Here is a 24,329-nt window from a genome sequence, read left to right as displayed (position 1 = left end):
AATCAATGGTAAGTAATATGTTGAAAATAGGACTCAGCATGGTTCCTCCAGCAGCTTCTACTTGCATCATATTTCCTTTGTGTTTTCAGTTCTAATCTACCTTTAAGTTCATTGTACATGTTGTGTCCCTCTTATCACATTTGCACACGGTCTTCCCTCAGTTCTTTTCTCTCTTTTCAACCTATTACATCCTACTTACCCTAATATAGTGTGGAACACTCAGAAGATTCTCCATTAATAATTGACAAACTAATAACTGAATGAACACATGAATGAAGAATGGATCAATATTTGAATTTTTTGAAAGGATAACCTACATATCAAATTCCTAAGACAATTTTAGGTATAGAAATGATAAATATATGTGATGAGTATTCATGTTGGTGAATGAGTTTTACATTTAGTGAATATGAATTGTCATGCAGATTCCTCAGTGTCAACTATAATATTCTCTTCACCAATCTCAACATCAAATCCATCACTTTAATATATCTTTTCTATCTCTTTTGTTTCACCTCACATTATCTCTATCTTTATAATCATGGCTTTAGTTCCAGACACTATTCTTTTTCATCTCATTTCCTGAAAGAATCCTCGAACTGACCTTTCTGCTTCTAATCTTCTATCTTTCTAGTCCTATATTTTTAAAACTTTCAATCAGAGTCATCTTTTTAAAATGTAAAACGTATTAAATTACTTCCAAGCTTACATATCCTCAGTGCCTTCCTATTGTCTACAGGATAAAATCCGAAATCCCCAAGCATGGCCCCTCCTCTCCATCTTCTCTGGGATGCCTCCTTTGATTCATTACCTTATACTGAAACTGCTTGTTTTCCTGTCTGTCTTCCTCCCTAGTTTGTTGGACCTTTATGCTTAGCTCAGAAATATGTCACAGGGTAGGTGTTCCAAAACCATTTATGCAATAAATGATTATAAATTAATACATTTAAGATGTTTGTCAAAATAGCAAAAAAACATTATTATGCAGCATTGAGGTTTTTTATGTTTCCTTCAGTTTTGTGGTATAGTTTTACTGCTCTTTGCGTAGAAATTGTGTTGCTAGCATTTACTAGTGACTTGTACAGTACTAGTGAATTAATATTGATCCTAAGTTTATATTATGAGTTATCCCAAGCTGAGATTTTATCAAAGAGGAAGCAACAATTCATAAGCTCTGTGCGCTCAAATCAAGCTGAAATTAATTTGCCTTGACTCTAGAATCCTGAGCTTCTAATAACTTGTTTTTCACATGTAGTGGAGTGCCTTACACAGAGGGGTTCCTCAGTAATTGTGTACTGAATAAATACCATTTTTTAATGTAATAAATACATAAATTAAGTAGGTTCTGTCTTAAATTTATGTATAAATCATCAGATGACTATTTAAAATTTCTAAAACATATGTCTCAAATTAATAATATTTTGCTTATTTTCAATTTTCATATGATTCCTTTTACTTGCTATGTTTCTCCTTTGCTACCAACTGGGTAGACTATGCCATTAACATCTTATAGTTCACAACTTCCCTTTATCTTCTTAAAATATCTGAACCTGAAGAACAGGTCTTTATTTGCTAAATCATTTAAAAGTATTGGCAAGATTTGTACAATTCTATTAAAGAGTGAAATAGAATTAGTGGTCATGTATATGAGGAATGGCTGCTAGATTTGAGAAATGACACTTTTTTTCTGCCTCATAATGTGATGACATCATTCTTTCTTGGAAAGAAAGCATAGCCATATATACGTTCAGTTGATTTCTTGCTAGCAATTCCAACTCAAAATAAACTATAAAGAAATTTATATCCCAAAATCTGTGCTGAAAAATTACTTCAGAAGACATCAGTTTGAAGTGGATGATTCCTTTGAGTCTTCCCTGTTATAACCCTTACCTTACTCTTTACAAGTTTGCTGAAGTGACCAGATTGCCATTTACAAATCTAGCATTAGGAGTTTAAATCTGCAAAGCTGTCTACTCTTCAACCTTCCTTCTTAGATTACCGTTACTGCTTGATTTGAAATCTTGACATTTGTTGAGCAAATATCCAATACTTTAAACGTATCCTATATATAGGTAAACATTATTATAAGGTAAATCTACCAAGAAATTTGGAAACAATACAACTTAAAGAGGACTGAATTCATATCTATGCATGAATTGCAAATCATACAACAGAATATCCACATGAAACATATTTACTTTTGCATTTTGAAGTATCACAATGTGAAAGGACAATTCCCAAGAAGAAAACAGCTACCATTCTTTAATTTTAAATTTTCAGTACTTGAAAGCATACAAGAGAAAACAGCAGTCATTTATTTTTATAGACAAAAATATTAGAGCTATAGAAACAAGCTCAGGCTGAGTCTATTTCATATGGAATAATTTTCATAGGTAGCTATGAGAGTAAAGGTTGATTGGCAATGTTAAAAGGATACCAGTAGTATAAACAAACAAAAGGTTGATACACAAATAACAATATATGAAAAGAATAATATTATTCAACAATAAAATTAAGATGTGAGAAACATTTATAATAATCAGATTTTGCTTGACAAAAATATGAAATCATTGAATGAATAAGGAGACAGTAAAATACTGCTTTATTTTCAGCTAGACAGTTATTTTGGAGCAGCAAAAATTTTCTTCCGTGGCTTTTGAGTAAAAAAATATGGTTTTCCCAAACCAGAGCAAGAGTGAGATGAGGGGGTGAGGTAAGGAATGCTGGAGGATATAAGAGGGGGAATTTGCACCATATGCTCTAATTTGGATTTGGACGGCTTTTTGGATATCTTTGGTAATAAACAGGATTTCTGCTTTTTGTCTTCTTGATGTGAGGTTTACATTTGGGGGGGAAAATCTACTAGTTTAAGGAAACAAATGAAAGACCTTCTGGTTTGAATATTTATTTTAATGAGAAGAAAGCCCATTTGGATGAGAAAGGTGAAGAAAAAGCAAGTTTATGCTCCCCTGATGTGCTCTGTGATCATGTCTGTCTTATCCAGCTTAATTTTCTTTGATTTTAACTCATCTGTATGACCAGACATCTGTGAGTATTTATGCCTTATTTTGGTTATGTGCTGTCCCATTCTGGCTATCCATCAAATCCAGAACAGACTTCCCAGCAATGTTTTGTACAAAATGTAGAGTAGAATGATAACTGATTAGCATTACGTGATAAATGGACATTCTTCAGCTGAAACTGTAAAGTGCAAAAACAGCTGAGACAACATATGAGCAGGAAATATAGTGCACAGTCTGTCTCTTAGTTCCTGTTCACGCAGCTAATTTTTTACTGCTACAATTCAAAAGTACATAAAGCTCAGATGCTGTATATTTCTATTGAACAAATAAAAAAATGGAGTAATGTCCTTTTGTCTGCACATATTTGAGGAAAGAAAGTTTGTTGACATATTACTAAGATGAGATGTTTCTTAATGGCAAATAGAAAAACGTAACAGTCAAGGTTGCTGATTACATACCTTCTGCTAGAACTCCTGAAGGACATCACTGTCCCCAGTGAAATGCTCTAGGACCAAGTCTCATGTTACTTTATTCTCTCAACTCAGATTGATCCCTTGATGAATCTCCGAAATAGATTAACATTTACAAACCAAAAGCCTACATAGTAAAACAGAAAGTGAGGCTGGGTAGGGACTGAGGTGGAAACTTCCTCTCTACCCAAAGGCCCCAGCAGCTCACTACCCACAAATTGTTTCTTTATGCTAATGACTGGACCAGTGTTTCTAAACTTTCCTTTTTTTTTCTGAAAAGGATAGAATTCATATTTTTTAAATAGTAAGTTTCCTAATTTAAAAAGTTTATATATTTTTTCTTTTAAACAAACAGTGAGCACTAAACATCAACTGCTGAAGAGATTTAATTCATAGGCTGTTGGTTTTTGACCTCTATCTTAGATATTTAAAAAAAATTTCTTGTTATAAAGTACTAACAAGAGCTGACAGTTAAATACGTAGTTAAAAATTTACCAGACAACTATCAAAGTTTAAGTAAAAGTATTACATTCCATTGTATTTATAACCAGCTGTGTTGGTTGATTTATCAAGTCATTGGTGTGTGATAGATTATTAAATCTAGTAGCAGTCTATTATAGTTCTTTTTCATTAATTGGTACTTTATCAGTTCAGATGGAAAATCCTAATAATAAATTCTCTTATTCAATTCTCTCACTACAGAGTTGAAAACAATTAGAGTCAAAGATTAGGTGATGAGCCCAAAGCATTCCAGCAAACTAGTGGTAAGCAATGGCCTGTACCCAGCTGTTTCATGTTTCCTTTCAGTGCCCTTCTAATAACATAGAGTCTCTAATTGTAATAATGGGAACAAAGGTTAGATTATGATTAACTTAGCACCAACTGTGACATCAAGATTTTCTGTTTATAATAATGAGTACAAGGGCTAGATTATGGTTTACTTAGCCCCAACGGTGAACAGGAGGCTTTTAAAGCAAATATCCTAAGGCAATGTCAAGAAGCACGTTTACCCTCATGAAATAAGTCACCATTTTTAACACTTTAGGTCATTTCATTGTGATCAGGTCCTAAGAGTGACAGGATGTTTCTTTGGTTTGATAAATACATTTTTTTTTAATTTAATAAGCTACAATTCTTATTAATTTATTTTATTTTTCTTAAAAGTTATACAACTGAATTTCTTTATATGTCATTTTAAAACTAAGAAAAATTTGAATATAAGGATTAAACTTTTTAGCTAATCAAAACCACAAATATTTCATAATTTAAAAAATTGGTTTGTAAAATTAATATTTCTTTTGCTTCAGAGATTAAACAAATAGTATTTGTCATCATAATGGTCCATTCATTAATGTCTAAAATCTAATAACCATGTCAAAGCTTTAACATTTCTAGTTGTAATTCTTTATTGGCCTCTGGGTATTCATTTCCCTCCCAAAGATCATAGTAAATTAAAATTTAGATAATTACATCCATTTAATCAGGAAATGATAGTTTTTTTTTCTTTCCTGTGAACCATAATGCTAGTATATTTTTATGCATGAAGGCTGTGGACATGTATCTTCTAGTTAAATCATATACTTCTTTTAAATCACAAACTCACTAATTTCAGGTAGGATTATAAAAGATTTGTGCATATTTGTATTTATTTTGTATGGAGAACAGTTTGCAATAGCATTTAAAACCTTTGCAACATTTTCTACTGAAATTCTGAGGATATATTTAAGTCTGACACTTGATCTTGGTAAAAACATTTTGAAAATTTGTTAATGTTTTCTTAAGATATGATTTTCCCAAGTTCTTTTTTGTTATCTGGTAAGATTTTCACTAAGCCCATTTCAGTTCTAAAATATTCACAAAGATTTATTATTATGTATACATTGAGTGAAATGCCTATTTTTATGCAGGAAAAGACAACTGTAATCATGTTTACACTTTGTCCTTTGAGACATTAATTGCCTCAGGCTGCCAGGTACCATCTTCTAGATGTTTCACCTTATGTATGATTTATGTTCTGGCCCTAACCTTTACCTCTACCACATATTTTGCATCCCATTTTCCAAAGATTACATGATAAATCATTTTAATAGGTTAATGACTGTAAAATATTAGGTCAAGTAAGCTTGATAGTAGTCGTTCCGAAATAGTGCTCTAATCTAAGATAGAAATCCGTTTTTATAGCTATGTTGATCTTGAAGATCCATCCTAGACCTGTTAGCTGCCAGACAGTAAAATCCATCCTTTGTCTCTTTTGTAATATACCTTGTAACCAGTATTAACTATTGCCTTGTTCTGCCTTATGCTCTATGTCCCAGACTGCTTCTAAAACCCTCAGCCACTCCTACCATGAACACGTTGGATGTCTTGAATCTTACTTTATCCCTCAAACTTGGGCTTTAGTGCTCTTTTCCTTGTCTTCATCTTTGGCTTTCTTCTTTGACTGTGATTTGTACATTTTTTTTTAAACAAAGTAGGTTTGTATTAAGCAAGAAAGATGAATAAATGGATGCAAAATTGAAACCCCCAACAATATTTTTAGAGAAATAATACACAAAGTGAAATCATGGGCTTCTAGTGTTGAAATATTGCTTCTGTACTTAGAATGTAAACATGTGTGGCCAAAGGGAACTCAGCTACCTTTAATGTCAAAGATTTATATTGATTTTACAGTGGCACAATAAATTAGTTTTATTATTTCATGAAGTGGTTTCAGTTCCTTCTCTAAAGAAATGTAAGTAAAAATATTCCTAGAGGAATGTATGAAATGTTAGTCATCTCTCTTCTAATATTATCTATCTTGAGAGTCTCTAAACAATGTTCCCATGACATTTGGTAAGATTTCATTTTAACTGTTCCACTGTCTTCAGTACTGTTTCCAAGAGCCATGGTATTTTTTTGCACTGTATTCTGGAATTTTAATTTATTTTTTTCAGTAAAAACTATTAATGTTCTCTATGTAGTGTAGTCAGGGTTTATATTTTCTCTAATCTCAGTAAGTAATTGCTTTAACTAAGCTATAAGATGAATGTATAATGGTGTAATAAGCAGGTGTGAACTTTAAAAGTACAGACAAAAGCAAAGCTTAGGTATTCCCTGCATTCTGTTCTCTCACATATTACCTGGGGCAGATCGGGTGAGATGAGTTGCCTAAACATTGCTGTTATATTGTGTCATTCTTTCCTCTTTATTTTCTGTTATTCCATAATCTCTTTTATTGTTTAATGCAATACATGTTATTTTCTTCCTGGTTTGTCCTCTTACACATATAAAAGTCAGGCCATAAACCACAAAGATACTTTTCGTTGATGAACATGTATTGCTCTTCAGGAACATGTATTGCTCTTCAGGAACGTGCAAGAACTAGTATATTCAGCAAATGCATGAAGGAATATCCAGGTACATATTTATGTATGTACGTGACTCTAAGGTTATGCCAACATCTGTCTGAAAACAGAAACCTTCTAGGTTGTGTATGCCTAGTGAATATGAAAAGCTCAAAGACTGCCATGTATATATATCTTATATTTAAGAAAGTGTAAGAACTCAAAAATATTTCTGAAGTTTTGGAAGGCCACATACTACTACCCTTTCCCCTTCTCCAAGTATCCACATCCTCTTTTGTACATTGATAGATGCTGGCAGTTCTGCTCTCAGAATTTAATTTCTAATTTACAGAATTTTGGCCTGTTAACAATAAATTATTATTGGGAGATTAATAACTTAAGTGGTTAGTCATTCATGTAAATGAAAAAAAATGGAGGACTTTTTAAATGGGAAGCTTGTGGAATGATTATGAGAGTCCTAGCAATCTTAGAAAAAAATAGATGTTAAACATTTCTGCATATGCTTGCATGAAAATCAAGGAAAGAATTAAAGTATACACACTATGCTGTTCATACTGGTTGTCACGCAGTTTAGATTTGACTTGCACAATGGTGGAGAGGGATGGATAAGAGGTTTTTTTTTAATTTATATGTTTCTGCAGTATTTTACTTGTTATAATAAGTATGTATTATTTGTAATAAAATGTATTGAAAAATGAAAATCAAAAATAGAGTGGAGGAAGGGAAGGCCATTAAACAGGAAGGGATATTTTATGGGAGATATCAATTCTTATACTTTTCATAATTTTATTCAGAACTACTCTGTGAATACACAGAGTAGCTAACAAATAAATTTAATGTGGCCCATTAATGAATCTTTTGTGAATGTAGTATGTAGTTTTGTGAATTGAATGGAAGGTTCAACTGTGATGATTCCCAAAACAGAAAGTGTTACAAATTATTCTTGAGTACTGCTAGTTTAATTAACCAACTATTGTAGGTACATATTATCATCTCACACTAGATGAGCAACCCTGTAGGAGGACCTAACTTCACTTCTGTGTAAGCAACAACAGAACAAATAATAGAACTTTGATTTTTAAATGCTGTGTTATAATAACATTAAACTAGCAAAAACAATTGATTGTCATGATAATATAATACACTTATGAAGGGTGGCAAAATTTTTACATAAATGCCAATGGCATATATATTAGTACCACCCTCTCTGTGAAAGAGATTTGTGTGCTATATAATTTGAAAGCCTTTGGCTCGAAAATCACTTCTGGAAGATAATCTTAAGTAAAAAATCTATAGCAGAAAAAATCTACATGTATTAAAATTTTAATTTTAGTATTATTTGTATTATGCAAATATTATTAACTTGATTAGTAATAGAGGACTTATGTTAATTTCAGCACATTGTAATTGTATAATAATTACAATATATAAATTTGTGTGTACTGTAATTGAACTTATATGGGAAAGAAAAAGGATCAGAGGGAATGTTAAAATGGAAATAACTGTGTTATGATAGTGGGATGATGAGTAATTAAACATTTTTGAGCATTTATAGCTTTTTTCCCCTAAGATAAAAAGTAATCTTGATATAGGAAGAAGATATCTTGAAGTAATTATGTAGTAAGGCGTCTCATACATTTGACAGTGAAGAAATGGGCTGTTTGTACTTTTTTGTTTTTGTTTGGGAGCTTCTAAAATGTTAATAATCAAACCATCTTTAGAAATTCTGATTTCAAGGGTGTATAGGGCACAATGCTAGAATTTTTTTTAATAGTTTATTTACTATTGTTATTACTATTTTATTTTAAAATGTACAATTCACTTGTTTTATTTTTAAAGTGTACAAGTATGGAATATTGACAAAGTTGTACAACTATCACCATCTAACTCCAGAACATATCTATCACCCCTTAAAAAAAACACCTTACACATTAGCAGATATTCCCCTTTCTCCTCTTTCTCCAGCTCCTGACAACCACTAATCTAAGTTTCTGTCCCTGTAGATTTGCTTATTCAGATATTTCATATAAATGGAATCAGACAATATGTGGTCTTTATGCCTGGCTTCTTTCCTTTAGTGTAATGTCTTCAATGTTTGTCCATGTGATAGCAAATAGCAGAACTTCATTCCCCTTTTAAGGCTAAACAGTATCTCATCGAATAGGTACATCACATTTCGTTCATCTATTCAACAATTGATGGACATTTGTGTTCTTTTAACTTTTTTGGCTGTTGTGAATAATGCTGCCATGAACATTCATGTTTAAATTTTTGTGGGAGCATGCATATTCAATTCTTTGGGTTAATACTTTGGAATGAAATTGCTAGGTAATATGGCAATTCTTTGTTTAACTTTTTGAGACACTAGCAAACTTTTCTAAAACGTCTATAGCATTTTACATTCTCAGCAGCAATGTCTAAGGATTCTAATTTCTCCACATCCTTGCTGATACTTGCTAGTATCTGTCTTTTTGAGAAGAGTCATTCTAGTGCATGTGAGTGGTATCTCGTGATTTTGATATGACTTTTCCTAATGACTAGTGATATTAAACTTTTTATATGCTCATTGGACATCTGTGTATCTTCTTTGGAGAAATGTCTAGTTCAATGTCAATTTTTAAATTTGTCATTTGTCTTTTTATTTTTGAGTTGCAATGGCTCTTTATATATTGTAGGTTGAACTTACTTATCACATATCTGATTACAAATATGTTCTCTCATTCATTGGGTTGTCGTTTCAATTCCTTGGTTGACTTTAATGTAATGGTTATGATAATAAAATATATAAATTTGTGTGTTTCATAATTTCACTTATATAGATAGACAAAATTAAAAGGGGATGTTATAATGAAAATAATTATGTTTTGATGATGGAATGATGAGTAATTAAACATTTTGTACATAATTTTTGCCTATTATTAAAAATAATCTGAGAGATATATGCATATAATAAGATGGAATATAAAAACAGCAAGAAGTTTAAAATTTTTATGTCATCCGATTTGTCTATTTTGCTTTTTGTTGCTTGTACTTCCGGTGTCATATCTAAGAAACCACTACCTAATCTAAGATCATGAAGGTTTACATTTATGTTTTCATCTAATAGTTTTATAGATTCAGCTCTTCTATTTACTTCCATGATCTGTATTTTTGTAAAATATGAGGAAGGGATTCAACTTCATTCTTTTACAGAAGTTGTCACAGTACCATTTGTTCAAAAGACTGGTCTTTCTCCTTTTAGTTATTACATTGGTACCCTTGTCAAAATCAGTTGACTCAAAATTTAAGAGTTTATTTCTGGATGCTCAATCTATTTCATTGGTCTGTATGTTTATTTTTAAGCCAGTTCATATTATTTTTGATTATTGTGGCTTTGCTGTATGTTTTGAAATCAGAAACAAATTTGTTCCTCTTTTACAATATTGTTTGGGATATACTGAGTCCCTTCCCTTGAATTAATATATGAACTTTTCAAATCAGTTTGCCAATTTCTACAAAAAAAAAAAGTCAGCTGGAATACTTACTGGAACTGTACTGAATCAGCTGATATATTTTAGGATTATTGCAAACTGTAGTAGTTTCCTGGGACTGCTGTACAAAGTACCTCAAACTGACTGTCCTAAAGAGCAGAAATTTATTTTCTCACAGTTCTGGAAGCTAGAAGTCTGAGAACAATGCATCAATAGAATTGGTTCCTCTGAAGGCTGTGAGGTAAAATCTGTTCCATGTGTCTCTCCTAGCTTTTGGTGGTTTGCTGGCAACCTTTAGGATTCCATGTGGTTGGCATTCATCCTGTGTCTTCACACTGACTTCCCTCTTTACACATCTCTTTCTCTTTCCATGGCATTATTTTTATAAGTACACCAGGTTTTATTGGATTAGGAGCCCATCCTACTCAGTATAACCTCATCTCACTTTAACTAATTGCATAATTACATCTGTAATGAACCTATTTCCAAATAAGATCATGTTCCACTGGGGATTAGGACTTGCACAATAGGAATTTTAAGGGAATAAGCTATAATACTACCTTAACAATGTGGGTCTTCTGATCTATGTACATGGAATATTGTTTCCATTTATTTAGGTCTTTATTATCTTTTGATGATGTTTTGTTGTTTTTCAGTGTATAGGCCTTACATTTCTTTTGTTGAATTTATTCCTAAAATGTATTCTTTTGATGCTATTATAAATAGAATGACTTTCTTAATTTCACTATCAGATTGTTCACTGATAGGATATAAAAGTACAATTTATTTTTGTACATTGATCTAGTATTCTGCAAAATTGCTGTGCTTTTTTCTTAGTTCTAACTTTTATTTACATCAATTCCTTAGAATTTTCTTTATATAAGATCCTGTTATCTGTGAATAACGTTACTTATCCTTTCCAATATGGATGTTTTTTATTTCTTATTCTTGCCCTATTGGCCTGGCTGAAACCTCCAATTCAATGATGAATGGAAGTGGTGAGAACAGACATCATTGTGTTTCCTGATCATAAAAAGAAATCTTGCACTTTTTCTTCATAACGTATAATGTTAGCCATGAGTTTTTCCTTAATGCTCTTTTATTAATCCGGTTGCAGAAGTTACTCTTTATTTTAGTTTGTTCAGTGTTTTTTTTTATTGGGAAAGGATGTTGTTTTTTTAAATGCTTTTTTCTGCATCTATTGAGATGATCATGTATTTTTAGCTTAGTCATATGGTGTATTAGAGTGATTCATTTTGTATGTTGAACAAATCTTGCATTCCTGGGATAAATCCTACTTGGTCACGGTGTATAATCCTTTTTATGTTGCTAGATTTAGTTTTGCTAGTTTTTTGTTGAATATTATTTGCAACCATATTCACAAGGGATATTTTAGGAGGCCTTTACTTAACCCTTCCAGAAGTAGCTCCTCAACACTGGAGTTTTTTAAGAGCTCTTCAATTTTTTTTTTAAATCTTAGTTTAGTGAACAAATCTGACCATATCTATATGTCACAGATTTGAACTATGCTAATTCTTTACTAAGCAAGAACTGCATTTCTTATCGAATCAGATGATCTTCTAATATTTCAGTATGATTTAGAAATATTAGAATTTAGTTTTCTTCTCCATTCCTGAGCAGGTCAAATCTCTTTATCATATTTCTCCTGTATCTCTCTCCTGTTATTTTATCTGTATTTTGGATTTACTTTCTGATTCCTGCCAGTCTCAGAACATGTTTGAATACATCCTTATGGATCGGGGCCACCTTATTTTATTTTTACTGGAATAACCTACTAATATTCTACTCATTACAAATTGTTACTAAACTTGATCCTGCATGCTCTATACATAGTTTCTAACATACTGGTATGTTCAGGGTTTGCTTTTACTGGGAAAAGAAACTGTGCAGGAATTCTTTAATGTTCTGCCTTCATTACATTCACAATGGTATCCCAAATCAATCCAATGGGCTCAGTGACAAAATAAAGCTCTGTGTAATTATATTGAAACATAACTTTGCAATCACAAAGAATTACCTATTTATAATATCTACTTTGCATAAAGATAATAACTGTTCTGAGTCTTATTAAAATACTAAAATCCTGCTCACTCAATAAGAAACGTAGCCCTTGCTAAATAAAGGATAAGTCTAGTTTAAGTATCTAAATATACGATTCTCATTATTTTATAGTCGTCTTTCTTTCTTAGGTACTGAACACCTAAATGGGACAGGAGTGCTTGACATAGACTGTGAAAGCAAAATATGTCCTGGAAAATGAGAGAAGAGAAAGGAGAGAAATACTTTGGGTTTTTTGTTTGTTTGTTTTTTTAAGGTGGGTGAGGGGTGGAGGATGGAGTAGGGAGGTGGTGGCAGAGATTTGTTTATTCCCAGAGTGTCGTGCATACCCTGGATATGTGTTCCTGGTAAAGTTGTGAGAAATGGCTCTGCCTATTTTCAGGTAGCTCTGCTCTAGGGGTTAAAAGTTCCCCAGTGTTCTGTGAAAATCTCTCCCATACATAAATGGATAATATCTCAATGGAAATATGGTGTACTCCTTCAAAGCGAAACAATGGATATGTCTTCCTGATTCCACCATTTCAGTAAAGGGAATAAAACAAAGAATCTTGTCAGTGGAAAAAAAATGGTAAAAGAATTGCCAATAACAACAGTAGTGAATCTCTAGGAGAACAATGAAAGGCTCAAGTCCATGTTACATTTTTTAGTGGGGATCTGTCAGGCAGGCCCCTTTCATTTAAAGTATCTGCAAGTTACTGGTGGAGGAAATCCTGATGGAACAAGATGAGGAGGGCCTGAAAAATGTCTGTTACATGTTTACCTACATGTTTTTACATTTTTCCTGGCTCATTTCATTTTTCTAGTTATTTTATTCTATGGGCCTTTTTCCCCCCCATCATATTCTACTACTGAAAATACTCTTGTTAAGCTAACAATGACTTAATTGTTTAGTCCAGTTCACATTTTCCACTCCGTTTAATTTATTTCATTTCTTTGCCACATTTAACACGGTTGATTCCTCTCTTCTTGAAACTCCTTCTTCTTTTTTTTTTTTTTTTTTTGGCTTCCAAGCATACATTATTTCTTGTTCTCTTTCCTCCATACTCACAACTATTTTTAAGACTCTAACTTTTCTTCTTCTATGTCCCTTAATTATAGAACACTTAAGAGTTCCATCCTTGATCCTCTTCCCCTAACTATGAGTTTACCTTGCCAATTTAAAGCTGATGATTTGCAAATTATAGTTCCTAGACTAAACATTTTTACTGAGCTCCATACTCATATTTCCAGTTGTCTTTTTGATTGTTCCTTCCCAATGATAAATTATGTCTTATATCTAATATTCAACATATTTCTGCATTCCAAAACCTGCCCCTCTTCCTGTATTTGTTAGTTTGTTTAATGGCACTACTCTCCAAAATATCACCCAGACTACAGTCTTAGAAGCTGCTCTAGCCTACTGTCTACTATTCATTTACCACCAATCGGTCACAAGGCCATGTTTAGTCTATCTTCTTAATACCCCTTGAACCTATTCTCTTCCTTCCTTCACTGCTACAGTTAAAATGAATTACTTAGAAAAAATTATATATGCATTTTATGGAATACAGGGAGTGAGGGTGAGGAGGAATAAATCAGGAAAGGAAAGATAACCAATCCGTGGACACAATATCTAGCTGGCTGCCACTGAATGTGACTGCTAAACCTTGAAAAAAAAACATTCCCAAGAAGTCCTATAACCTACATTTATGAGAAGGAGAGAGGTTAAGGAAATGTTGGAAAAATTTATCAGCTTGTTCTAATCTCCTGTTAGGCAAGGATTTGTCCTAGGGCTTTTATAGTCTCAGACATTTATGTTACACATGTGGGTATTAAGTGGGACTTCAAAGGTCAACAGGGAAGCCTCAGGAGCGGAGGTACAAGGCATAGGGTCACACACGGCCATGTCAGGAAGTGCTGTCAGGATGCAAATGTCTGAGGTCAGACAACCATGCGGACACAGCTGAGCTTAAGAGGATCTGAAGTGTTTCATCAGAGGTGTCTTAGAGGTGTCCAACACACTTCCTAACTCGTTCTCCTTCTTTACTTCATGTAGTATATTTTCTGCAGTGCTACCAGCTGGATCTTTTAAATTGCAAATCCTAGCAATCCAATCTTAAAGAACTTCAACAATTCCACAAATCTCATATGGCAAAAATAATAAATCTTTATACCAAATACAAGAGATTCATGATCCAATTCTTATTTATCTTTGCAACATTTGCATTACTTATGTGCATTTCTTTTAGGAGACAACCACAGGAAGTGACCAATATTTTATGCCTCCTTGTTGACTTATGTGGTTTCTTCTATTTAGGATGCTGTTTTATTCATCATTTACAGTGACTCAAATGTCACTTTTTATATGACACATTCTCTGCCATCTCCTGACTTAACTAGTTTGTTTTTTTTTCCCCGAACTTCTCTAACTTCTGGTTCATACTCGAATATAGCACAAGACGAAATGGTTTAAGAATTAGTTTACATGTATAGGGTAGAGATTGCTTTCTTTTCATGCTGGTATTTTCTAGGATTAGCAAAAAACTTAAAACATATCAAAATGTACTGATTATATGAATGAAAACATTTTATATTTGCTTCTGCCAAAAATTATTTTATCTTGGATTTTAATCTGTAATAATTACTCTTTATCTGATACTTCATACACATTTATGTGTATTTTTGTGATGTCAGTTTTTTGTTTTCCACTTGATCCATTCATGTTCCAATGTTTTGATTCTTTAGCCAGAGTTTAAACTTTTTAGGAGTAAAGCATTTCTCCTACTTCTTTGTGTTTTCCTTAGACATTGTGTACAGAAAATAAGCTCAATAGTTACTATTGAGTTCATTCAACAAGTGAAAAAATAAAATGATTAGTTCACTTTCATTGAAAGTTTTACTTAAATTGTTCCTTCTTGAAAAATTTGACAAGTTTGAGGTTAAGTTAAGGAAGAATTACTTTTTAGTTGTTTCTTTTGCCAATCATTCTGCTTTATTCTATTTGTGGGTGAAATTAGCTCTGAAATACCATTAGTAGTTTCTTCTGCACTCTACAAGGGTTTTAGATACCGAGTACCTTTTAACCCTACGTTAGAAAACTGTCACAGTGTTTTTTACAACACTGGGGTGAATCCAGAATGTTTAGAGATTTATGTAACAATTGATGAGAATCACCATACCAGAATAGTGGGACTGAAGTTTTGTTCGGGGATTTATTGTGTATATTATTCACATGTCCATGAGTGATAATCACTCAATATTTTTGATATAATGAAGAGAATATTCTCTTTTTGAATCAATTTATATGGAATTTTCATTCTTCTCTCTTCAGTGTATGAAAGAATATGAAAAAGGATCGGTAGAAAAAGTATCATATACCTAATATGTGATAGAGAAGCAGGAATTGGATGGTTCTAGTTCTATTTGTATAGTGAGACCACTGGGTATGAGTATGTGTATATTTTTCTTCAACGACTGGTAGTGGAAAATGGCTTACTATTTAGGTAATTTCCAAATTAGATGAAATATGACACCCAAAGTAAAGAATATGAGCCCGGGGATCAATTAATAATGCTATTGTTAGTTGTGTTTTTTAAATCACATGTTAGAAACAGGGAGAATGATTTTTAAAAGGACAGTTCTGTCCTGTCTGTCCTGCTTCTGTGCTATCTAAAATACGCCTGGCAAATAAGAAACCTTTTCTTCCACTTTACTTTTTCCTTCTGTCTTTTCTTCTTTTCCTCTTTTCTTGTCTGAGGGTATGATTGATTTAAGACAGCATGGTGAGAATGAGGAATGAAAGGCTATCAGAAAAAAAAATCATTCTCTTTCAAGCTCTGAATTTATTTTAATATGCCATTTTATTTTATTTCTTTATTAATTATTTTTATTACTAACTAGTTATTATTAATTCATCATTAATTTTTGTAAATTTCTTACATGCAAGAGGTTTATCTTCTATTTATTTACTTTTAGAAGTCTTACTACTTAGAAGAGGAAACTTTGGCCTGGGAGCCTGGAAGTCTATTATATATTAATCAAGTAATAGGTATTACTGACTTGGACTGCAAAAAAACCTAGTACTAAGTATTTTATCACTGACTGTTTCTGGCTAATATTGGAAGGGTGTACAAAATTATTTCTACCTTCACAGGTAGTAAATCTTAGGAAGGATAGCAGAAATTTCTCTAGTCATATCCAAAGTGCCAAATAAAAGACTTACAGGTGTGATATTGGAATTTTTAAAATTTCCATTATGTTTCTATTGACATCCATACTGAAAATGATTAAATAATAACTTCATGGGAATGGCTTAATGAAATAAAAGCAGATATGGGTATCAAGATATGGGTGAATCTTCAACTATTGAAATGTGCTGAAAGAAAACTATTAAAATAGGTAATTGATAAATCATTGAATTAACTGATTTGTTTCAAATTGGTAAGTAATTTACTTTTGAAGTCAGGTGTGGATTTTAAAGTAAAAAAAGGTGAATTATATCACTATTATTAGAAAAAAAATCAGATGACTTGAATGAAGATAGGGAGATTAATTTGAACTATTTGGGTAGGCCCAACATAATCTAATAACTAATTGAAAACAGAAGAAGGAGGCAGGAAAGTCAGGTGTCTCAGAAAGTGAAGTTAGAGAGATGTGAAGCATGAGAGGAACTCAGTCAGTTGCTGGAGGAGGACCAGAGGGCAAATATTGGAAGGAATGTGGGGGCAGCCAGCAGGAGAGAGATCGAGTCCCAGCTGACAGCCAGCAAAGAAACAGTTTGTAACTGTTTGCCACTCCTTGTAAGAGACAGTCTCCCAACACCCTAAATAAGCTAGGGAGAGGCTTCTTCCCAGAGCCTTCCAATGAGCCCAGCTGGCCCACACCTCAATTTCAATCATATGAAACTTAGAACAGAAAAACCAGCCAAGCCAACAAGAATTCTGACTCAAAGAATGGTGAGATGTTAAATTTGCATTACATTAAGCAACAAGCAAAACAAAGCCAAAAACAGGTTTGTGAGAACTCCATTGTCTGATGCTCTGTGTTGGCAATGGATGCAGATGCAGGCCCTTAATAGTTAATCCCTCACATTTGAAACCTATTGTTTAGGAATAATTCCAAATAAAAGCACACAAGATAATAGATGAAGACAAAATAGAATAATTAGGCCTGAATATGAGTGAGTAGAGGGGCCCGTATTTTATGCCTGAAGTCAAAACTTGTCTGGCATTAACTGCTGCTGAATCATAAACTTCAGCAAGACGGGCCAGCTCTTCCTCACCCTGATGCGTTAGTGCGCGGAGGAGTTCTCTATTCATATGAAACTTCTGTGAATCACGGGTGACTTTAACTTTAGTGCTTAAATAATCTTCATATGAGCATAAATGAACCATTTATAAGCCACATATATTTTTTTCTTAATCACAATCATAAATGTGGCTCCAGAGCCAAGTTAATGGTTGTTATCATTGCCCTCTAACTTTGTCTGTTTAGAGAAAGTATGATATCTGTAGATAGAAATCAACCTGACTCTCTTTTTACTGACACTATTACTTTTCAAATCTTTATTATATTAGCTTCAGTGTTTTCCATTTCAAAAAAATGTTGCAGTGAATGCCTTTGTGAAGATACTTGTCAGCATCTCCTATTACCATTATCTGCTAAAGACTCCCAAATACATACTTCTAACTCTGCTCACTTCCCACTGACAGACCCTTTTATCCAGTCATCACACTGGCATATGCTCTAAAACACAAAACCTACAGTAAACATTTCTTCATTTGTCTTTCAAAGCTTTTTTTTCCCCCCTCAGTATCCCTTCTCAGTAAACAGTAAGCCATCTACTTAATTACTCAAACCATAAGTATTCTTCCTTTTTATTCATTCATTATCCAACCCTCTAATACATTTTCGATATGTATCCGCTTATTTTGCTTTTGCCACTACTATTTTAGTTTGACGCACTCTCCTCTCTCACCTGGATATCTCTGATACTGTTCTTGCTAGTTACTTCCCATCTCCTTCCTCCTCACCACAACATTCACAGTGACATTTAAAATCAAAATTAGATTGCCATTTTTCCCTTGTGGACTGAAATAAACGCACAGCCTAAAAGTTGAGAGTTTTTTATTTGGCGGGAGGACTAGAGCCGGGATGACAGCCCCTCAGATCGCCTCTGAGGGACTGCTCTGTAGAGGTAGGGGAGGAGCTAGGATATGTAGGAGCTTTACAACAAAGACCAAGTAGTTGAAACAATAAAAGATTATTTGTTAACTAAAGAAAACCAGGCATCTCAAGTTAAAGAATTTAGTGCTTTTCTATGTATGGGAGGAAGCAATCATTTGGGCTCATTGAATTCATTCCTTTGACAAGCACCTAGCTATCTAGGGCCAGTATCCTGTCCTTTCTTATTTTGAGTCCCCTCAGAGTGCACCATTGTGAATGGCTGCAGAGGCTGGGCTGCAGGCGTGTCTTCACTGGGGAGTGGTGGCAGCCACTGATGACTTGGTTTCAGCACTCTTTGTTTACTGATAACAATATCAGTATGTTCGTTCATACCCTTATATCTCTCCAAATTACTTTTCACTGGACTTCGAGCTAAGTTCAGACTCCTTGTTATGGTGGCCTTTAAGGCTCTACTTGAAGTGGTTTCTGAAAAACTCTGACTTTGTTTTCTGTCTCTTTCACCCTTTGTTGTATTTGGCCACATGGAACTTTTTCCTGTTCAACTATAACAAATTTGTTTGGATTTGACTCTATAAATATCAGCTCTTCAGAGGCTATCCCTAACTATCCTGCCTCAAGTAACTTCATTCTGCACCCATTATTTGAATTGATTTTTATTAAAGTACTGTATTATCTGATTATGTATATTCATGCAGTTTTCTGCCCCTGCCCTCTTGAATACAAATTCCATATTAGTCGTGATATTATCTTTGTTTTCTCCTGCCATGTTCCCAGTTCTTCTAACTCCATCAAGCACATAATATTTCGTAATATATGGTAAATAAATGGATGAACAGTCTTGGAATGAATTCCTAAAATTCCTAGAATTCCTAGACCAAACTGTAAAAAAGTTTGTTTCCTGTAACAAATAGCTAACTTTATTTGAAAGTTATTGCCTTTAATTTTAATTCAGTGGAAGAAGAGTCTGATTTTCAAACATTTGTCAAGTAAAAAAGGATTACATTAAAAATAAATACTATCAATCTGTTAGGTAAAAAATAATGTCTTATACAGTATGAATTTTCTTTATTATTGAGGTTGAATTATTTATTATTTATTTTTGAGGTCTTGTTTTTGTTCCAATTTATTTCTTCTTTTGATCTAGCTTAATGAATAATTCTTAACTTAGGTTGAACATGAAAATCACCTTTTAGGTTATAAAAACACAGTAATATTTAGATTTGACTTCTAAAAGTTCTGATTTAGTTTATTCAGAGTGGACCCTGGCATTTGTTTTTCTTAAAGTACTTCAGGGGTTATCTTTACCCGGGGTTGAAAACAACTGGAATTCATGAATAAATATTTTATGTTCCTATACATGTAGCTTCAAATTTGAGACTCCCTCTATGAAACTGGGAGAATAAATACAGGTGAAACAACCTCACAGAAGATTTTATTATGTTTTTAAGTTCTCTTTATGTGTGACAGTTATTAAATTAGTGTCTCAGCTTCAAACCTACCCTTTCGTGTTCTGCCTCGTAATGCTGGGGCTGAGATGCTGCAAATCATCTTTTCTCCTTTGCCAGTTGGTTCTTGCTGGGTTCTGCCAGTGGGGCTGCTGCAGGGAGACAGAGGGCTGGAGGCAGAAGACATTTTTGGTTCCTGTCTGAGTCTCTTATGCAGCACTTCACCAAATGGCGGCAGTTGGCGAAGCAGCACAATCCAGGTACTGGTTTTCTTAGAATTCCTAGAACCAGCCTCATTAGAGACATCCTTTTCTGAGTTCTGACTCTCAGCTCCTTAGTTTCTTCCTCTGAGTTCCTGAGGCTCCAGTAATTCCTGAGTAGTGCTCCCTTCTTAGAGATCTGAGTCTCAGTTCCACCAAGACCCCTTGTCCAAGATTCTAAACTTAAATAATTCCAGTCTTTTGTTCTCACAGCCCTGGGTTAGCTTCCTGCAGTTACTACTTTATGAGTTTCTTTTTTCCTTTTTAGTTCTTTAATACCTGATTAACAGTTATTAATATTAAATTCTCTGTTGACATAACTTGTGCAGCTTCTATTTCCTGGCTAGATTCTGACTAGCAAAGTAGGACTGGATCGATGGCCCTGGCTGGTTAAAATGTGTAAGGCACAGACGAGGCTATAGTTCAGTTTCTAATAGAGCCCTTGGGTTACAGAAGAAATAAGTTAAGTGGCCTTCTGATGTTGATCCCAAAGACACAAATTTCAACTCTTTACTGAAAAAGCCTATTTCTTTATAGTAATCTAATTCCAGCCACACATTCATATATTCTTGAATTGCCTGATGAGTTTCTTCATTGTAGACCAGGCAGAGTCATGAGTGGCATATGTTCTAATAAGAGTGCAGTTCAGAACAAAACATGATGAAGAGATTATATCATTAAAAATAAATCAGTAGTATGGGTTGTTTCCAAATTTACACAAGTATGTTTAATTTCTATTTGTTTGTTTCTTCTTCTAAAACAGTAAAATAATTATTCTTGCTCTACTTACATGAACATGTGTTTTGACAAAAATAGAAGATCATCCAACTAAAAGTATTTTGAGAAACAAGTTGCTACATTAATAAAAATTGTGTAGATGCATGTTAAAAAATTAAATTGTGTAAGACAGAGTCAAGGCACATTATTAACCTTTTGTTGACTGTGTTCATTCCTTCTCACTTCAAATGCAAGGATTACAAATACAGTCTTATTTAGCATCTCTCCTTATTGAAATGCATATAGACATATACCATTTAGAACTGTGGGTATAGCATGAATTCTTTTTTTTTTTAATTGAAGTATAGTCAGTTACAACATGTCAATTTCTGCTGTACAGCATAATGTCCCAGACATGCATACATATGCATATGTTTGTTTTCATATTCTTTTTCATTATAAGGTATTGAATGTAGTTCTCTGTGCTATAGAGAAGAAATTTTTTTTAAGTCTATTTAAATATATATTGGTTAACCTTTGCAAATCTCAAAACTCCCAAATTTATCCTTTCCTGTCCTCTTTTACCTGGTAACCATAAAATTGTTTACTATGTCTGCAGGTCTGTTTCTGTTTTGTAGATGAGTTCATTAGTGTCCTCTTTTTTCTTTTCCTTTTTTTTTTTTAGATTCCACATATGAGTGATATCATATGGTATTTTTCTTTTTCTTTCTGGCTTACTTCACTTAGAATGATGATCTCCAGGTCCATCCATGTTGCTGCAGATGGCATTTTTAAATTTTTTTTATTGCTGAGTAATATTCCATTGTATAAATATACCACAACTTCTTTATCTACTCATCTGTCGATGGACAGTTAGGTTGCTTCTATGTCTTGACTATTGTATAGTGCTTCTATGAACACTGAAGTGCATATATCTTTTTGAATTAAAGTTTCCTCTGGGTATATGCCCAAGAGTGGGATTGCTGATCATATGGTAAGTCTATTTTTAGTTTTTGAGGAATCTCCATACTGTTTTCCATAATGGCTGCACCAAACTACATTCCCATCTAAAGTGTAGGAGGGTTCCCTTTTCTCCAAAGCCTCTCCAGCATTCATCCTTCATAGACTTTTGAATGATGGCTGTTCTGACTGATGTGAGGTGAGAGCTCATTGTAGTTTTGATTTGCATTTCTCTGATAATTAGTGATATTGAGCATTTTTTCATGGGCCTATTAGCCTTTAGTATTTCTTCATTCAAGAATTTCTTGTTTAGGTCTTCTGCCCATTTTTGGATTGGGTTGTTTGTTCTTTTGTTAGTAAGTTGTATGAGCTGTTTATATATTCTGGAAATTAAGCCCTTGTCAGTCTCATCTTTTGCAAATATTTTCTCCCACTCTGTAGGTTGTCTTTTTGTTTTGCTTATGGTTTCCTTTGCTGTCAAAAGTTTATAAGTTTAACTAGGCCCCATTTGTTTATTTTTGCTTTTATTTCTATTGCCTGGGTAGACTGCCCTAGGACAACATTGCATAAATTCTTATTTGAAATGCTAGCCTCTGGATGTCAGAGAATTTGCCTCACAATCTTATTCAATTATACATGAATAATACCCTTTACATCATAGAAAAAAATGTGTTTTGTCATGGTTTTGATGACTGATACCAGGTACTGAGTGGAGGGGTCAGAAATTTAGAGGAATTTTCCAGGAAATAACTGCAAATGTGTCAATATTTAGATCCAAAATTAAATACACAAATAATGAATTTTTGAAGTACTTTTCTAAAGTAGTTAGCACATAATAAACATTTAAAAAAACATTAAAAATGTTTATTTCTAATACTGTTAACCTTTTGTTCTTATTTGAATAAGTACTACATGATAGTATTGTAGTTTTGACTCTGTCATCAAGGTGAGGCAGGTGGGACAACAATATAGTGACATTTAAGGACCTAAACCTAAAATGCTAGCTGTCTAATCAGGACACTGTTACTGATTTTGAAAAAATGCTTCTTCTTTTTCTCTTAGAAAATAAATGAAAGACTATAGACCGTCAAACGCTTGTGTGCTGTTCTGACCATTTAGGGGACTAAACATTTAGGAGCAGCTTTTGGACATAATTTTACCTCTTTCCTGTTTCTGGTAATTGGATCAGTCTCTACCATGGATATCAGCTGTGGCTGCACCACCTGGCACCAAAGGAGGCTCATGTGGAAATATATAGAAACTTTCCATTTAGAGCACAGTTTCTACCTCTTTGCCAGATTTTTGGCCAAGGAAAAAAATACGAATGCAGTCTTATCTATGGCACACTAAATATAGGAAAAATCCTTCCTAAGCATAAGAGAACACATTATTTATTGAACTTGTGATAATCCTGGGCCTGTCTCCACATCAGTCTTTATAGCCTGAGAGCCATACTTCATTGAGACTCAACCCTACCTTAACAAGAGGCATTGACAGCAGAGCGTGACACTTGAGACTCTCAGCTCCTACCTACCAGGTGACCATGAAAACCCTGCTGCTGTCATCCCCTTGTCTGAGCTCCCTTCTGCTTCTATTCTGAAGGGGCCCTGATAGCAGTAAGCCTCAGTGATTGCAGTTGTCTTGGCATGAGCACTCAGCTATTCTGTTTCTGGCTGCTCCTCTGACTATTGGCAGACAAAGGATGAACAGGCTGCAGAATCAACCCCATTAGTGTCAACCTAATCCCCTGTAATGGGATCCACACTGGCCAAGATCAGGCACCATTCTCCATCCCCACCATCATGCAGTATGTCTTAGCCTAGCACAATATCAAGCAGTTAATAGAAGGGATGGTAACACTGCATTTGCCGCCACCTTTTGAGGAAAGCCAGAACAATGCCATGGGGAGTTTGATGTTGCACATGCAAAGACTAGGGGAAATCTATATTTTTATAGTGAAAGGAAATTACTGATATATATTCATATATATATTCCTAGGTGGGCTTTTTTTTAGAACAATTTTGTTAGAGCTGCTGATACTACAGTACCAATATTCAAGAGAAAATATTATAATGTTTCTGAACAGAATCGTGTGTGTGTGTGTGTTTGTGTGTGTGTAAGAGCATGAAAGAGAAAGAATGAGAAAGATGAGCCCTTAAATCACATGTTCACCAAGGGAGGTACAAGCAGGAGGAGAGGGACGGGCAGAAATTTAGTAAGTGTTTGCTGAGGGTAGAGACTTTAAGAGTGACAAGAGATGGCACATAGCAATTCTGATAATTAAAAGCCCTTAGAATCTTTTATTAGCTGAGAAGTAAAGTCTTCTCTGTTTCAAGAAAAGAGGATGATCTTGATGAACTTTTTCAGCCTCTAACTGTAGATTAAAATCGCCTTTT

The 24,329-nt window shown here is 33.7% G+C and overlaps 1 long non-coding RNA gene across 4 annotated transcripts in view; it reads left to right on the top strand.

Annotated features, from left to right (window-relative positions):
* The window catches only part of LOC140686472 (uncharacterized), a 350,857-nt gene that overhangs the window by 157,247 nt on the left and 169,281 nt on the right, over positions 1-24,329 (top strand). For 3 of the 4 annotated variants that reach the window (XR_012060325.1, XR_012060324.1, XR_012060327.1), the window contains exon 4: positions 4,196-4,257. This is a non-coding gene — a long non-coding RNA (uncharacterized lncRNA). Of the gene's footprint in view, positions 1-4,195; positions 4,258-6,820; positions 6,892-24,329 lie in introns of those variants that run through there. The other variant, XR_012060326.1, reaches the window with a different exon arrangement.

This window comes from Vicugna pacos, chromosome 2 (genome assembly GCF_048564905.1).
Source record: "Vicugna pacos chromosome 2, VicPac4, whole genome shotgun sequence".
NCBI lineage: Eukaryota > Metazoa > Chordata > Mammalia > Artiodactyla > Camelidae > Vicugna > Vicugna pacos.
This window is presented reverse-complemented; position numbering and strand designations above follow the sequence as displayed.